Genomic DNA, 13,439 nt, shown 5'->3' on the forward strand with positions numbered 1-13,439 from the left:
TGGAAATTTAGTTTATTTCTATCACAACTCTGGGAAGCCCCTAACTCGCATTTGTTTTGAGTATCACAAGAAAAGCAAGCCCGAAGAAACTACAAAAACAACTTTGCCTCTTCGCTAATGCGCACGCGTCCCTCGCTCTGTTTTCCGTTGGCCTTAAGCCCCGCCCCTTGTGCGTCCTTCCAGGAGGGTTGCGAGCCGTGAGCTTGCGCGACCACTCTTCCCTCAGTCTTCTCGACCACGTCGTCGCAAACGGGGCCGGAAAGCGTGGCAGCGCAGGCGCAAGCGCAGAGAGCGGAGGCGGTGGTGGTGGCGGCCGCTGGCCAGTGTAAGATGGCGGCGGCGTTGGTGGTGGCAGTGGACGGGGCGGCTGGGCCTGGAACAGTCGGAGCAGCCGCTAGCAGAAGGATTACCCAAGACGGGAAGCAGGCTGCTGAGCCTCGCCGATTCCCGTGCTTGTAACTGCCCCAGCCGGACACCCCCCCCCCTTGACCTTACCCGGTCTGTGTCTCGTTCCAGCTCGGCCTGCCCCCCCTCCGCTCCCCAGCCGGTTTCCCCTAAGGATGGGCCTGACTCCTTTCCCAAGCTCTTAGCGCTCAGGTCTTTTCCTTCCGCCGACCCGAAGTCATCGCCGGGAATACTGGTTGTCCTTTCTTCAGGTCAGCCCTGGGGTTGCCCCCAAGAGCCAGCCCCACAGTTCACAGGGACGCCTTGCTTCGTTGGGTGACCCATTTGTGCGCTCCTATTTCTCCCCTTAGATTGAGGGACATGGCTCGCCCTGCGTCTCCCCGTCACCCCAGGGCCACCGCGCAATGGGTCCCCCTCCCCCATCCCAAGTTCCCAGGCCCAGCACTTTGTACGGAAGGCAGAGGTCCAAGAATCCCGGAGTCGGTTGTTGCCTTGTGGTCTTGTACCCTTTGTGTTATAATTCTCTTAGTTTACCTCCTCTAACTCCCAAATCTTTTAGGATATCTTAGAACGGTCCCATTTGGTCCCTGTTAGTTGGAAAGCATCTGGTGGCTTGAATTTCTGACTCATGATTGTTACTGGAGTCTCTGTAAACAAACCGGCACTAGCGCTATCACATTCTCTCCGGGATTTCCCCCTCTGCTCTGTGGCTTCTTGTTGAGAGGTTGTTTGGTTATGGTTTAGCGTTGAAAAGATTCAGGTTATCCTTTTAAATGACTTTACGTTTTAGTGGAGCTGGGAGATTACTTGCCTGGCTTCTAATCTTCATGTTGGTTCATTTTATTTCCATATGCGTGTGGGTTATTCAGTAATTAGAATTAGATAAATTATTCTGCTTTTAAATAGTTTTGAGAAGGCCTAAACATACAGAAGTGTATTCATAAATATTTTTATTATGTTCAGTAGAAGACACACCTTTGCCATGTAAATTTTAACTTTTCTCAGTCCTTCAGTGAATCGACAGACCTATTTTCTCAGGAGCTCAGCCTGGCCTTACTTCAGTGATAAAAGGAGGAAAGGTGAGTGGGAGTTGGAGGCATTAAAATTCTTGAGTTCAAGACAGACTTCCCTGATGTTCAACTGCTGACCACTACAGTCATAAAATTCCTACCAGTTTCCCAGAGTTTGGGTGTTGTTCTTGGCTTTGTTCCAGCTCTGGTTGAATTACTTTTACAAGTTTAATTGTCTGTGGGCTTCTTGTCTTTCCGTCCTAAACTATTGCTGTATGTCTTCAAATGACTTACGCCTAGGAGTGAGTGCGTGCCCCCTACCCCATGTCTTCTTTTCTTCTTTATTCATTTTCATTGTATTTTGTCTGTGTGTCGATCATATTTCTTACGTTGTTAAAAACTGGAACTTAGTTTGCCTGCGTTCTGTTCAGCCTGTTGTCAAATCAGGTCTCTTCCCCTCTCACAGCTTTGGGTTGTCATCCCTTAGTATTTAGAGGAGAATATTTAGCTGCTTGTAACTAAAAGCTAGGGAGTGATGAGTGATGCTGCCTTTAGCTGGTGTCTGAGTCCAGTCTATTTCAGAATTCCGACTTTTTAGGATATAGTGGGAATTTTTTTGTAAATAAATAAATAAATAAATAAATAGTGGCTGCTCTTTCTTTTGTAGCTGGTCTGAAGAATTCTTGGTTAGCAGAAGAAACATCCTGGGCATTCAGCAGCATGGTTTGGTGCCAAAAAGGGAGTCAGAACATACTTATAAATGCAGTTTTCCTGAAGCTTTCAGGTTTCTGGTAGCAGAGACTAGAGGCTCATGGAATGTGACAGAAAAGCTAAGTGACTGGAAGGTAGGCCTGGCTGATTCCTAGTATCTTTATGATTTGTAGTGGGAAAAGATTGAGTGACGCTGGTGAGTTTTATTCCATTTGATGACTGAATTAGAAAACGCTAATTATGTACTGGAATAAAATGATTAGTGATGGTGTGTATGTGTATCAGTAACATATAAAGAGAAAAGGACAGTCTTTAGAGATTGGACCGACTTTTAATTTAATTTTAAGGTTTAAATATTAGACTAATATTTCTTAGCCATGTGACCTTGAGCAAGTTACTTAAACTTCTCTGACTCTTAATTTCCACAACTCTAAAAGTGTGATAATACCACTTACCTCCCAGGGTCATTGTTAATATTATAGGGAATCTATTTAAAGCTCTTAGTAATCTAAGAGCACGTGGTACACACTCAAAAAATGTTTTGTTTTCTTCTCCACATCATTGATATAACTTTGAATAAGTTATACATTAATTTATGCTTCTTTTCCATTTTGCCTTAAAACACATTTTTCTGGTTAATTTTCCCAACAGATTTTTTTTTTTTTTGAGTCTTGCTCTGTCGCCCGGGCTGAAGTGCAGTGGCCGGATCTCAGCTCACTGCAAGCTCCGCCTCCCGGGTTTACGCCATTCTCCTGCCTCAGCCTCCCGAGTAGCTGGGACTACAGGCGCCAGCCACCTCGCCCAGCTAGCTTTTTGTATTTTTCAGTAGAGACGGGGTTTCACCGTGTTAGCCAGGATGGTCTCAAACTCCTGACCTCGTGATCCACCCGTCTCGGCCTCCCAAAGTGCTGGGATTACAGGCTTGAGCCACCGCGCCCGGCCCCAACAGATTTTTTTTTTTTTTTTGAGACGGAGTCTTGCTCTGTCCCCCGGGCTGGAGTGCAGTGGCCGGATCTCAGCTCACTGCAAGCTCCGCCTCCCGGGTTTACGCCATTCTCCTGCCTCAGCCTCCCGAGTAGCTGGGACTACAGGCGCCAGCCACCTCGCCCGGCTAGCTTTTTGTATTTTTCAGTAGAGACGGGGTTTCACCGTGTTAGCCAGGATGGTCTCAAACTCCTGACCTCGTGATCCGCCCGTCTCGGCCTCCCAAAGTGCTGGGATTACAGGCTTGAGCCACCGCGCCCGGCCGCCCAACAGATTTTTAATTGATCAACTTAGACGTGTCCTTTGTAAGTGCCCACCTAGAACTGTCTTCTAAACATGAACCCCCTGTTGGGGGTTCATAACCAGAGGACAGAATATTAGATATTGGTGTATGTATATTTCAAAATGTATTCTTAAACATCAGTAAATGTTTTTGTTCATTGGTTCCTTCTTGGTCTCTCTGTTAGCACATCTGATCAGAGTTGGCAGTGTTGCAATTCTTTCCCTTTCTGCTACAATGTTGTTTACCTCTCCTGCAACTACCCTTTATACTTTCCTTTTTTGCCATGAAGGGAATACATTTTTTCCTTGTTGTTGGGCTGTACAGTGATCCTCATCAACAAATTATCAAAGAACTGTATGAGGAAAAGGTTTTCATTTCTTTTTAAAGTGAATCAGGGCTAGGGAGTTAGGAATGAAGAGGGGTTTTTTTGTTTGTTTTTTGTTTGTTTGTTTGTTTTTGAGACGGAGTCTCGCTCTGTTGCCAGGCTGGGATGCTGTGGCGCGATCTCAGCTCACTGCAACCTCCAACTCCCTGGTTCAAGTGATTCTCCTGCCTCAACCTCCAGAGTGACTGGGATTACAGGCATGCGCCACCTTGACCAGCTAATTTTTGTATTTTTAGTAGAGGAGGGGTTTCACCATATTGGCCAGGATGGTCTCAATCTCCTGACCTCGTGATCCGCCTGCCTCGGCCTCCCAAAGTGCTGGGTTTACAGGTGTTAGCCACCGTGCCCGGCCAAACAGTTCTTTTTTCAGCTCCACAGCTGGACCATCTTAATAATATGACAGCACAGATGAAGAGTTTTAAACCCTTTGTTGGCTTTTCTTTCACATCTTTTTGGCAAGGGCACATGAAAATTAAGGACTGATAATATCGCAATGAAAGCAGCTGTGTCATTCAGACCAGTGATCATTTTAGATTTGATGAACTTTTAACTGCCATCATCCAGGGTCTGAATTCTGCATTGTAAGGTAAGGACTCTCCAGGGTGGTGGTGAGATGGGTTGAGATTGCATTTGTATCATTTGTGTTTTTATGAACTCTGAAGATCCATGTCGGGTGAAGGAAAGGGTGGAAGGAGAAAAGAAAATACTTTGAAAGGGATAACTTGGACTCTATTTCCTTATGTGCTGGGTAAGAATCCCCAGGTAACATCTGTGTATAGTAAATCAGTATTTCTAGTCTGTGGGCCACACTGTAAACTTTTTGTCTTCTAAAGTTTTTTTTTATTTTTGGTTTTTGTAGAGATAGGGTCTCACTTTGTTGCCCAGGCTGGTCTCAAACTCCTGGGCTCAAGTGATCTTCCCACCTCAACTGAGTAGCTGGGACCACAGGCATACCCCCATACCTAACTAATTTTTTTTTTTTTTTTTTTAGAGATGAGGTCTTACTTGCCCAGCTCGTCTCAAGTGATGCTCCCATCTTGGCCTCCCAAAGTGCTGGGATTACAGGCATAGCCACAGCACCCAGCTTGAAGATATTTTTATATTTCCAGGGTTTTAGGTGTTTGCTTAAGAATTATGACATCTTATTAGGTAGTATTTCCTAGGATGGTTGGAGTGGAAGGCTAAGAATGCTTGTGACCTTTTAGTTCTCACCACCAACCTCTTAAAGTGCAGTCTATTTATTTTTGAAACAGATTCTTACTCTGTCACCTAGGGTGGAGTGCAGTGGCACCATCATGTCTCACTGCAACCTCGACCTCCTGAGTTTAGGTGATCTTCCCATCTCAGCCTCTCGAGTAGCTGGGACTACAGGTGCACGCCACCATATCTGTCTAATTGTTGTATTTTTTATAAAGATGAGGTTTCACCATATTGCCCAGGCTGATCTCGAACTCCTGGGCTCAAGCAGTCCTCCTGCCTCAGCCTCCCAGAACAGGATTACAGGCGTGAGCCACTGTGCCCTACTAAGTGCAGTCAATTTAATGTATAAGAATCTGCCAGGCCAAGTGCGGTTGGCTCATGGCTGTAATCCCAGCACTTTTGGGAGGCCAAGGTGGGAGGATCACTTGAGCCTAGTTGTTCAAGTCCAGCCTAGGCAATGTTGAGACCTTGTCTCTACAAAAAGTTAAAAAGATAGCCAAGCATGGGGCAAGTACTTGCACTCCCATCTCCTTGGGAGGCTGAGGTGGGAAGATCGAGTCCAGGAGTAGAGGCTGCGGTGAGCTGAGATTGCGCCACTGCACTTTAGTATGGGCAACAGAGTGAGACTTGGTCTCAAAAAAAAAAAGAATCAGTCCCAGTGCCATGGTCCTTAATGTTGAGTAGGACCAACCTAAGACAGAAGCTTGTCTACAGAGAGCTGAAAGAAAGCAGCCTCTTTGTTGCCAGTTTAAAACAATACTGATGTTTTAAAAACAAACAGATTTGGCCGGGCGCGGTGGCTCAAGCCTGTAATCCCAGCACTTTGGGAGGCCGAGGTGGGCGGATCACAAGGTCAGGAGATCGAGACCATCCTGACTAACACGGTGAAACCCCGTCTCTACTAAAAAGTACAAAAAACTAGCCGGGCGAGGTGGCGGGCGCCTGTAGTCCCAGCTACTCGGGAGGCTGAGGCAGGAGAATGGCGTGAACCCGGGAGGCGGAGCTTGCAGTGAGCTGAGATCCGGCCACTGCACTCCAGCTTGGGCGACAGAGCGAGACTCCGTCTCAAAAAAAAAAAAAAAAAAAACAGATTCTAGTAGGAAACATTGTATAGAAGCGCACCCTGTTGTGAAAGACTGGGATCTTGAGTTTCATCCTCTGAGTCTTGTATTCTATCAGGTGAGTTATAGACTTTTAAAATCATAAAGTGACTATTAAAATGCTTTCAGTAGATAGATTGATTACTCCATTATTTCTGCTGTAGAAAAGTTTATTCTAAACATGTCTAGGAAATATCCAGATTATAAAAGAGAAATAACGGTATCCAAACAGGATTTTGTATTGCATAACATTGATGTTAGAGTTAGTTTTTAAGTCTCTGAGATTGAATTAGCCTTTTTATTTTTTATTTATTTATTTTTTTTTTTTAAAGCAGATTATCAGTGAGCTAAGATAATCTGCTGTTTACCCTCACCTGTTTGGAACGCAGGCAACTGAATTAATTGAATCAGCAATAGGCATGGAGTGGTGACTTTATATATTTTCATTTTAGAGCCAAAAGCCATTGAGTTTTAGCTTAACTTTATAGTAATATTAAAAACTTCATCTTTTATTTTCACTAATGTACCTAAGAAACGTCATTGCTGTTAAAATCAGTCAGAAAAGGAGGCTACTTGCTCTTTATTGATTTAGTCATTCTGCTCTTGGAGTGAGTAGAAAGTCTTTGAAAGCTTTTCAAAAATTGGTGAGTGATGAATTTTATGAATTAGTCACTTCTTTGTAGCAGTTTTTTTTTTTTTTTTTTAATCTCTACCTCTACAGGACATAGTTCCTGGGCCAGAAGCCAGATTTCTCAAGTACCACCTAACCCCAGAATTGTGTTATGATACAGATAAATTAATGAACGGAGGCTGCCTTGAGGTTGCCAGTAGGGCACTGGGGAGTAATTAATATGACAAAGATGGCATCTTATTAATGAAATGTAATAATAGTATGTCTAGTGGATTGGGTCATTGCAAAAATTTTCATCATTGTATCTGAGATTAGATATTTGCTATTTATCCTCTGAAGATACTGTTTAAGGAAGTCTGGCCAAGTTCTGAAGTTAAGCATACGTATTTGCCTCACATGCCATTTTTTTTTTTCTTCCTGGTTTTTTCTTAGCCATCTGGAAAGCTACTATAGGGTTTACCTCTAATGGTAGCCAAGTGACTGTATTCCTCTGGTGTACTTTAATCATTGGCATATTACCAGGTATGTTTTGGTAACCTTACTTAGGATCCAACATTAGACCCTTTCTTCTAACCTAACCTGTAGGAAGGCACTTCTTGATGTTTTAAGCCTCTCTTTACTGTTTTATTGTAAGTTGTACCTTTGGAGCATCATTTTTTCATCTTAAATCCTCTTCAGCAATTTAAGAAAAATTTGAAATATAAATGGCAAAAACTGTTAATGGCAACAGACTTCTGATGTAAACGTAAATCGAGATGGGAACGAAAAGTAGATTTCCCTAAGAATTAGTTAAATTGAGATAAACGCGCTTGGATGTTTTTATAGAAAGGTCTCTTAGTCAGGTGCAGTGGCGTGCACTTGTAATCCCGACTACTCAGGAGGCTGAGTTGGGAGGACTGCTTGAGCCGAGGAGTTTCAGGCCAGCCTGGGCAACATAGCAAGACCTTGTCTCTTAAAAAAAAAAAAAAAAAGTTTCTTAGTTCTGCTGCTGGAAATTAACACTTAAGGGTTAGAGTGCATTCCTGACATAGTCTGAAGTACTGTTATTAGAATTAAAACCAGAGGCCGGGCCGGGCGCAGTGGCTCAAGCCTGTAATCCCAGCACTTTGGGAGGCCGAGACGGGCGGATCACGAGGTCAGGAGATCGAGACCATCCTGGCTAACACGGTGAAACCCTGTCTCTACTAAAAAAAAAAAAAAACTAGCTGGGCGACGTGGCGGGCGCCTGTAGTCCCAGCTACTCGGAGGCTGAGGCAGGAGAACGGCGTAAACCCAGGAGGCGGAGCTTGCAGTGAGCTGAGAACCGGCCACTGCACTCCAGCCCGGGCGACAGAGCAAGACTCCATCTCAAAAAAAAAAAAAACCAGAGGCCACGCATGGTGGCTTATGCCTGTAATCCCAGCATTTTGGGAGGCTGAGGCGGGCGGATCACCTGAGGTCAGGAGTTCGAGACCAAACTGGCCAACATAGCAAAACTCCATCTCTACTAAAAATACAACAGTTAGTCAGCTGCAGTGGCATGCGCCTGTAGTCCCAGCTACTTGGGAGGCTGAGGCAGGAGAAGTGCTTGAACTGGGAAGGCAGAGGTTGCAGTGAGCCAAGATCACAACACTGTACTCCAGCCTGGGTGACAGAGTGAGACCTTGTCTCAAAAAAAAAAAAAAAAAGAATTAAAGCCAGTAAACTATAAACACTGGGCATTTGATGTTACCAGTAGGGAGAGAAGGCATTAATTCAAAGAAGGAACAAAGTTCCTTATTCATAGTTTGAATCCTTATCATTATCCATGGTGATTGCTTTGCAGTCCTCCATCTTGGGTATCCTCAGAACCTTCATGAGGGAGAAGAGGCCAGGTGTGGTGGTTCATGCCTATAATCCCAGCACTTTGGGAGGCCAAGGTAGGAGAATTACTTGAGCTCAGGAGTTTGAGACCACTTGGCAAGATAGTGAGACTCCGTCTCTACAATAATAATAGTAAAAAAAAATTTTTTTAATTACAAGAGGGAGAAAATCTTAGGGAGGCTTATATTGTGGGCTGCTGGGTAGACTGCCTTACTGTAGTTCGTAGAACATGAATACTTGAAAGAAGATTTTTTTTTTTTTTTTTTGAGGCGGAGTCTCGCTCTGTCGCCCGGACTGGAGTGCAGTGGCCAGATCTCAGCTCACTGCAAGCTCCGCCACCCGGCTTTACGCCATTCTCCTGCCTCAGCCTCCTGAGTAGCTGGGACTACAGGCACCCGCCACCTCGCCCGGCTAGTTTTTTTTTTGTATTTTTAGTAGAGACGGGGTTTCACCGTGTTAGCCAGGATGGTCTCGATCTCCTGACCTCGTGATCCGCCCGTCTTGGCCTCCCAAAGTGCTGGGATTACAGGCTTGAGCCACCGTGCCCGGCCGAAAGAAGATATTAACGGAACTCTCTGAATTCTTTAAAATGCCAGAGAGAATGGGTAAGCAGATTTCATAGACTTGGAACTGTGTCCTATATTGTATACGATGTTTGGAGTATCATTGCTGAGTGGTAAAGAAGTCTAGGCTTCTAGGAAATGTAGTCTAGTATAGAGATGGGAAACTAGAAAAATAATATAAATGCCTACTTGTACAAACAGGCTCTTAGCATACGTTGTCTTTAATCCTCTAAATTCCTGCAGGGTGGTGATATTATCCCATTTTACAAAAGAAAAACTCAAAAGCAGGTGGTAGCGGTAGAATTCAAACCCAGGTCTTTTTGACACCAAAGCCCTTTTCTTTCTTTCATAACACATGCTGTCTTTAAAAACAGGACTTTTTTTTTTTTGGACGGCATCTTGCTTTGTCACCAGCCTGTAGTGTAGTGGCGTGATCTTGGCTCACTGCAGCCTTCTCCTCTTGGGTTCAAGCAATCCTCCGGCCTCAACCTCCGAGTAGCTAAGACTACAGGTGCATGCCACCATGCCCAACTAATTTTTGTATTTTTAGTAGAGACAGGGTTTCACCATGTTGGCCAAGATGGTCTTGATCTCTTGACCTCATGAGCCGCCCGGTCCAGCCTCCTAAAGTGTGGAGTTTACAGGCATGAGCCACAGTGCCTGGCCAAAAAAAAAAAAAAAAAACTAGGGCTTTTCAAAGCCAAATGATGAAGCAAATGAACTGAAAGGTAGAATTAAGTATTTCATATAAATATATGTATATAAAGTATTCAAATGACAGTAGGAATAAAATCATCTTTTCATTGTTTAGACATAGTTATGCTATATTGGTAAGCTAATGAGTTTTTTAAGGAAACAATTTTGTTTTTTTTTTTGGAGACAGAGTTTCGTTCGTTCTTTGGCCCAGGCTGGAGTGCTGTGGCACAATCTTGGCTCCCTGCAACCTCCGCCTTCCAGTTTATGCGATTCTCCTGCCTCAGTCTCCCCAGTAGCTGGGATTACAGGCATGCTCCACCACACCCAGCTGATTTTTGTATTTTTAGTAGAGACGGGATTTCACCGTGTTGGCCAGGCTGGTCTCAAACTCCTGACCTCATGATCCACCCGCCTTGGCCTCCCAAAGTGTTGGGATTACAGGCATGAGCCACTGCACCCAGCCCAGGAAATAATTTTTATAGACCTAAGAGACAGCCGAATCCTTGTGTTTTATGATTGTTTACTAGAGAGAAAATCAGCATTCCATTCAGTCTTCTGAGATAATTCCAGGGGAAAAGCTGTTCTGACTCTTACAGCCTTTTAACAGTATACTGTTTTCTGTATTTTTTGGAAGCATGGACTGTCCTCCTTACCTTCTTGGTTTTGTTTTTCTGAGACAGGGTCTTGCTCTGTCACCCAGGCTGGAGTGCAGTGTCCCCATCACGGCTCACTGCCATCTTGACCTCTGGGGCTCAAGTGATCCTCCCACTTCAGCCTCCCAAGTAGCTGGGACTACAGGTGTATACCGCCACACCCTGCTTTTTATTTTTTTATTTTATTTTATTTATTTATTTTTGAGACAGAGTCTCGCCGTGTCACCCAGGCTGGAGTACAATGGTGCGATCTCGGCTCACTGCAACCTTCGCCTCCCATGTTCAAATGATTCTCCTGCCTCAGTCTCCCAAGTAGCTGGGATCGCAGGCGTGTGCCACCACGTGTGGCTAATTTTTGTATTTTTAGTAGAGACAGGGTTTCACCATTTTGGCCAGACTTGTCTCAAACTCTTGACCTCAGGTGATCCGCCCGCCTCAGCCTCCCAAAGTGCTGGGATTACCAGCATCACTTAGGCGTCAGCCACTGTGCCCGGCCTAATTTTTAAATTTTTTGTAGAGACAGGGTCTCCCAATGTTGCCCAGGTTAGTCTCAAACTCCTGGGCGCAAGCGATCCTCCAGCCTTGGCCTCCCAAGTGCTGGGATTACAGGCATGAGCCACTGCGCCCAGCCTATCCTCACGTTGAAACCTTTACCATTTTTTTTTTTTTTTTTGAGACAGAATCTCACTCTGTCACCCAGGCTGGAGTGCAGTGGTGTGATCTCAGCTCATTGCAAGCTCTGCCTCCCAGGTTCATGCCATTTTTCTGCCTCAGCCTCCCAAGTAGCTGGGACTACAGGCACCCACCACAGCACCTGGCTAATTTTTTGTATTTTTAATAGAGATGGGATTTCACCATATTAGCCAGGATGGTCTTGATCTCCTAACCTCGTGATCCGCCCGACTCGGCCTCCCAAAGTGCTGGGATTACAGGCATGAGCCACAGCGCCTGGCCACCTTGAAACCTTTTTACTCTTGACTTCCAGAGATTTAATTTTTATCATTCATTCTTCTCAATTTTTCTCTCTGCTCTCCTTTCTCTTCTCTAAGAGTAGGTGAAGATTCTTCCCTTGAATTTCCTCTCCCAGAGCCTTCTTAGGTGCCTAATTGTTTGAGGTATGATTTACAAGGTGTTTGATTTTGAAGTTTCTCTGTACAGATAACTCACAAGTCTGTATCTCTGGCCCTACTTTATTTAAGTTCCAAACTTAAATTTGTTTGTCACTACTTTCCTAACATGTCAGCTTGGATTTTAAATATATTCAGAATAATCTCTTATCCCACCTACCAGCATCTCATTTGTGTCACTTGATATCCTCTGGGCACCAGACTAAGAACTTGTCTTTTTTGACTCAGCTTTGTAACTGCTTATTGAGCTAAACATTACCTCCCTTTACAACCATTCTCATGTTGATCCCTTTTTAATTCCCTTTGCCGTCCACTCAAGACAGCCCCTCATTACTTCTTATCTTGGCAACTATAATAGCTTTTAAACTTGTTTCTCTTTCGTTTTCCTTCGTTTTAGTCCATCTTATTATCTTTGACAAAATAATTTCCCTGATGCCTGACACCACCCCCCCAACAACAAAGCTTTTATTATACCTCTTAACTTATACAACAAAGCTTTTATTATACCTCTTAACTTATCAACTATACCTTACCGGCTAGCCAAACTAGACTACCCGTATATGTTTCTTGACCATGTCAGGTTTTTAACCTCCATGTCTTTTCTCGCTCTGGTCCTGTGGAATGTCTTTCTCAACTGTACCCATTGAAATCCTGCCTGTCTTTTAAGGCCCATCTTAAAACCTAATTTTCCATAGAAGCGTTTCCTTTCTCCCCGAAACTAAATATAATCTTTTCCTCTGTTCAACCACAACAGCATTATATTTATCTTTTTTTAAAAAGATACTGATACTTATACCTCTTATATCATGATTATATACTCATTTTCCCTAATTGATTAATTGGCTACAAAAGGGATTGTGACTGCCTTGTTTATATTTGTAGCTTCTGTATTGCCTGGTACCAATGCTGTTGTGTAACAGCATGTTTGCTTACAGATAGGCCACTGGGTGGTGCCAGAGGCTTGTAATTTGTATAAAAATGAGTAGCCTAGACTCCCAGCTAGAGTGTACGTGCTAGAGCCTCTCTGCAGTTGGGTTGTTTGTACTATCAAATCTTCAGCACAGTAGGAATAGAGATTAATTTTCCTGTTCCAGAAACATTCAGTTTCTTTCTGCTCATCTGTCCAGCCTACCAGAGGAGACAGTCGTATGTTCGACCCCTCCAAGTACTTATTAGAAAATAGCCCAGAACTAAAGTCCTGCCTACAATAAACATGCTTTATATAATGAGTTTCAGCCTCTTTGGGGTCATCCTTTGAGTTTCAGTGCCTGAGGTTCTCTGATTGATAAACACTATCCGGCCAGGTGCGGTGGCTCATGCCTATAATCTCAGCTTTTTGGGAGGCCAAGGAAGGTGGATCACTTGAGTCCAGGAATTCGAGACCAGCCTGGGCAACATGTCCCCCACCGCCATCTCTACAAAAAAATACAAAAAATTTAGCTGAGCATGTCAGTGTGCACCTGTAGTCCCAGCTACTGAAGGGGCTGAGGTGGGAGCATCACTTGAGCCTGGGAGGTCGAGGCTTCAGTGAGCTGAGATCCCGTTACTGCATTCCAGCCTGGACAACAGTGAGACTCTGTCTTAAAAAAAAAAATCTGCAAAACCACTATTCTAAGTCAGGAAAGTAGGCTTGGAGAAATAAGTGTTTCTGGTGAAGGAGAAATATTAAGAAAAGTAAAATGAAGTTAAAATGAGCCATTTCATCTTGGAAACAAAAATTGGAGGTGGAGAAAGTAGAACTAGTTGATACCAGATGGACTGTGGGACCTAGAAAAGCAAATTTGGACTTTGGATGGAGATCAACCCTGAACAGCTGTTCATTTATGAGTGGTAAGGGACATCTGTCCTC

The 13,439-nt window shown here is 44.1% G+C and overlaps 1 protein-coding gene across 21 annotated transcripts in view; it reads left to right on the top strand.

The window, feature by feature from the left end:
- DCAF8 (DDB1 and CUL4 associated factor 8) overlaps positions 1-13,439 on the top strand; it is a 48,499-nt gene continuing 35,060 nt past the window's right edge. For 7 of the 21 annotated variants that reach the window (XR_004434117.1, XR_004434118.1, XR_004434119.1 and 4 more), the window contains exons 1-2: positions 1-656; positions 1,411-1,484. The gene's annotated coding sequence lies outside the window, so the exon portion shown is untranslated. Of the gene's footprint in view, positions 657-1,410; positions 1,485-2,082; positions 2,261-4,227; positions 4,365-7,141; positions 7,232-13,439 lie in introns of those variants that run through there. The other 14 variants (XM_033198475.1, XM_033198489.1, XM_033198476.1 and 11 more) reach the window with 10 other exon arrangements.

The sequence above is a fragment of the Trachypithecus francoisi genome, unplaced genomic scaffold (assembly GCF_009764315.1).
Source record: "Trachypithecus francoisi isolate TF-2019V2 unplaced genomic scaffold, Tfra_2.0 Lachesis_group5, whole genome shotgun sequence".
NCBI classification, from domain to species: Eukaryota; Metazoa; Chordata; class Mammalia; order Primates; family Cercopithecidae; genus Trachypithecus; species Trachypithecus francoisi.